Below are 4934 nucleotides of genomic sequence, written 5' to 3'. Positions count from 1 at the left end.
CTAAACAGCAAAATTGTTTTAGAATCATAGAATTGTTTGGGTTGGAGGGGACCTCAAGGATCACCCAGTTCCAACTGCCCTGCCATGGGCAGGGACACCTCACACTAGATCAGGGTGCTCAGAGCCCCATACATCCTGGCCTTAAAAAACTCCAGGGATGGGGCTTCTACCACCTCCTCAGGCAAACCATTCCAGTGTCTCACCACCCTCATGGTGAAGAATTTCTTCCTAACATCCAATCTGAATCTACCCATTTCTAGGTTTTTTTCCATCCTCCCTAGTCCTATCATTACCTGACACCACAGAAGTCCCTCACCTTCCCCATTTCCTCGCTTTTTCCCCTCAAATCCCAGAGCACCTGGGCTCTGTTGGAGTCTCCTCCCACCCCAGGTGTGGCCATTTGGCCCTCCCCACCCACTCTCCTTTTTAATCCCCCCCAGCAAAAGCAGAAGCTCTAAGCTGAGCCCATCTGGGCTGAGGGATCCTCCTCTCATCGCTGGTGAGTGCCCACGGTGCACACTGGGTGATGGTGGTGGTGACAACAAAGGCCGGGGGGCCTGGTGGCCCCCCGGTTAGGTAGGCATCTGTTATATTACACATATCCTGGAAAAATCCCGAATCAAATTGATCTTTTTTTTTTTTTTTCATTACATAAATTTGCAGTTGGGGCAGGTCTCAAGTTGCTGTTCCCCTACAAAGTTAGTAGGATGATCAGAGGGCTGGAGCCCCTCTCCTGTGAGGACAGACTGAGGGAGTTGGGGCTGCTCAGTCCACAGAAGAGAGGGCTCCAAGGAGACCTTATTGTGGCCTTCCACTATCTTAAGGGGGTCTACAAGAAAGTTGGGGAAAGACTTTTTAGGGTGTCAGGTAATGATAGGACTAGGCAGAATGGGGGTGGGGGGAAGGTATATTCAGATTGGATGTTAGGAAGATGCTCTTCACCACGAGGGTGGTGAGGCACTGGAACAGGTTGCCCAGGGGGGTGGTAGAAGCCTCTTCCCTGGGGGGTTTTAAGATTAAGCTGGATGTTGCTCTGGGCAGCCTGATCTAGTGGGAGGTGTCCCTGCCCATGGTATGGGGGTTGGAACTAGATGATCCCTTTCAACCCTAACAATTCTATGATTCTAAGGCTATTTGAAGCACAGGTCTGTTCAACCTGTGGCTGGTTCATCTAATTTAATCCAAAGCAGTGAGACCACAGTTCTGAGAATATCTGGCCTCTTTACTCAATCAGACTTGAAATATCAATGAGATAAGGACATCTAACAGATTACCAACAATGACATCACACTTTTTGAGAGTAAGAGTCTCAAATGGATCGTTGGGCTTTTCTCTGAGTCTCAGAGAACACTTGACCTAACAATTGCTGGTGAAATACCACTTTTTCAGTATAACTCTTGGATAATACAGCTGAGTCCATGCTGAAGAACACTGGTCATCAACAAATTGGGAGTGAGAAGTCCAAAACACAGCACAGGAAGTAGAAGTCATGGCCTTGCCTGCCACCAGAACCAGATGTCATTTTTTCTTTAGTCAAGAAAACTGTGGAATCTTTATATGATTTACAGTCAGGTGAGGAGCAGAAGGAAATGCCCTGTGCTTTGAATTGTGTTCTGGTCCTGCAAACCTCACTGCATGTCATGATAACCAAGAGCAAACAAGATTTGTGAGAATCTCTGAGCAGCCACAGAAGTTGCTCTTTAAGGTACATATCACCTAGCAACAGGGAAAGGGTACACATCAATAGGCATTAATGATAGCTGCTATGGGAGGGAAACAGAAGCCCAAACACTGGCCCACCAGCAAGTACAATTATGTTGCCCTTATTGCAAGCTCCACAGCGCAGTTACAGGAGATGGCTGCTGATTTATTTTTCCCTCAGCAGAGGAAGAGCTAGGTGAGAAGTACATAAAGGAGGAAATATGCTATGCTGTGCAAAATTTCTGTTTGGCTTGAGAGCATGTGAGCCAAGAAAACAATCACTGGATAGAGCAACGGGAGGAGAAGGGGCAGAACAGGCAACATGCGTTGCTATAGCTATTACTCACCAGATTATTTATTAGCCATACACAGATATTATTCATGAATTGGGAAGAAGCAAGGAAAGGACTCAAGTAAATCAAATGACAGACTACTGAGGCTTACCAGCACAAATCCCAGTTGGGTTCAGGAGCTCGCAGCCTTCCTTGCCATACACATAATATTTATGTCTGTTATTAGAGCCACCATGCAAAACCAACACCAGGCTTATTTTAGATCCTGACTTAAGCTTATGGAGAGGACAGCTGACAATCTACTGATTGTCTTAGAAGTCTGAGGGCTCCTCATGTTGTTGATTTCACTGTATCATTTGTAGAGATTTAATGGAATGTCAAGAGACCTTTTCCTTTTCTCATGCTTGAAATCTCTCAGTCTTACATTCGCTTCTACTGCTTTTGTGACTGCCTTTTGCATTTTCTTCAAAAGATGAAAGCTGGGACAGCCTTGGTCCTCACAGACCAAGGGGAATTTCCAAATCCTAAACACTCTTGAAGAGTACCCACTAGCAGTAACTGGAAGTGTTTCCCTTATTGACACCCACTAAACTACATCTAGCACAGATGGCATGGGCATGCACAAATATCATATTTGCACATGTGCAGCTCTCCTGGTGACACAAGGTGTAAAAGGGCCTCAGCTAGTGCCATTCAGATCTCTTGCTGCACAGATATGGATGAGAAAAATCTGTGCTATTCTGAAGGGGAAAGAGATTTAAGCTATCCTCAAGTGCATTTTATCTTCAGAATGAGCTATAATGTAAAATGCATTTTGCCATGGGTTAGTTGTTTAGGTGGTGTTGGATTGGTTGATGGGTTGGACGCGATGATCTTGAAGGTCTCTTCCAAGCTGGTTTATTCTATGTATTCCTTCTTTTTATATCTATGCATGTAGATCCCATGAAGAGATTAGCTACAAATTTGGACCTATGACTTTATCCAGAACCATAGCAAATTAAAACCTTGCACAGGAAAATGCATTTTGCTACATCCCAGGTTTTCAGAGGCACCCAAGTACTGCTTTGTCTCACATGGCAACATCTCAGCAGACAATTAATTCTTTTAGGGCCTTGTTTCCAACAGGAGGTTGAACCCAATGATCTCCAGAGGACCTTTCCAACCCAGACTTTTTTGTGATTCTGTTTCTGCAAGCTTGGGACATGCAAAGCTTAAAGAAAAATGTTACTTCAGAAGGAGTTTTTATTTCCTGATTCTATATATACACCTTTAAAACTTTGACCCCAAGTCCCTCACCAAATGTAGGTTACTTCCTACAGCAGGAGGTTTCCCACTCAGTAACACTAATGGGCCAGATAAGCAGCAGCTTTTAAGTGTTCCATCTTCTGGAACTTGCAGACCACTTATCTCTTTCCCCTATTTGGTCACATTTAGGATAGCTGTTCTGGTTTTGAAGGTTTGGTACTTGATGTATTTATCTCTGATGCTCATAACAATTGAGTTTAACCACACTCATTAACTACCCTGTTCATTGTTCTTAGTATGATGCAGCTACCTTGTCTCTTGCAACACATTGAAAACTATAGGAAAACAGAAGAAAGCCATTTTATGGTTTAACAGAGTGGAAAGCAAAGCATTAATCAGAAACTTTCTCTTCTCTCAGAATTCCTGCAATTCAGGTGGACCCAGAGGGTTGATCTCTCTTGTATAACAAAAGGCAGCAAATAATCAAATAGGGAATGTTTTCAATCCCTTAAATTACAGCTTCACATTTTACTTATTGCAGAACATTTATTCTCCTTTCTCCTCACACATATTTGCTACTTCAGCCATAATGAAAGACATGGTTAAGTATTAAACCCAGGAGCTAAACTTCACATGTTCACGCCACAGTGTGGGTGCACAGGCATGCATAATGCTTTACATATGTTGTTTGGCACATTAAGTCATGATATTTCTTTGCAAATACCACATTTGTGCTGGCATACACTGGTAACAAGTGATAAAGGAGTAGTGGTTCAAAACCAAATGCAACTTTTAGACACACACTAACTCAAAGCTCTACTTGGCTTTCAACCCAGAGCCACTCTGCCTCACATCAAAGAAAACAAATTACTTTGCATCACTAAAATTCCAAGCATAAAACAGGCCATGTTATCTCTTCACTCCTAAATTCTCTACCTCCTTCCCACCAGAGGCACAAGGAGACAAGGAGCTGGGTTTGCTCAGGACCTGGATTGGACACGATGATCTGGAAGGTCTCTTCCAACCTGGCTTATTCTATTCTACCTCCTCCCCCTCCTTCTTCACTGACCATGGTCGGTGACACATTCTCACTCCTCTCTATGGCTGCAGCTGCTCTTGCACAGGTGTGACAGTTTTAGGCTGTGCCTTTAAGAAAAAGATAGCTGCAGAGTTCTCTAGCTGAATGTTTTGGTGTAAAAAGGAAAACAAAAGGAGATAATTCTAAACTAATTTCATTGGCAGATCAGTCGAATGTAGCTTTAAGAACTTACACTCTGGCTTTCAGTCTTTTCTTTCCTTCTTGGCCAGCCTATATGCAACTGACCTTGGACTGAAACTGATGAGATAAGAAAACTAACTTTCTTAACAACTGCTTTGAACTAACAATTTTTCCCTTATTACCCATTTCTCCTTTTTTCTTCCCTTCTTTTTTCATCTAGTTAGCTTGGACAAGAAAGCAGGGGAGGAGAGGGGTTTTGTGGGGGGCTTCCCCTCAGGAGGGTCTTTCTGTGTTACATTCTTTCCTGTGCAATTTTGTATATGTTGTAAATACTGTGTATTTTGTACATGTACATTGCATTTCATTCTGCTTGTAAAATACAGCTTTTAATTTGCTTCTCTGAGTGAGCTGTGCTTTATGTGGTGGGAGGATTGAACCTTCCCACTACCACAACAGGTTTGGGGAATTCCCCCTCC

Source organism: Dryobates pubescens, chromosome 4, assembly GCF_014839835.1.
Source record: "Dryobates pubescens isolate bDryPub1 chromosome 4, bDryPub1.pri, whole genome shotgun sequence".
Lineage (NCBI taxonomy): Eukaryota > Metazoa > Chordata > Aves > Piciformes > Picidae > Dryobates > Dryobates pubescens.
The sequence above is the reverse complement of the archived record's forward strand: the minus strand, read 5'-3'. Positions refer to the sequence as shown.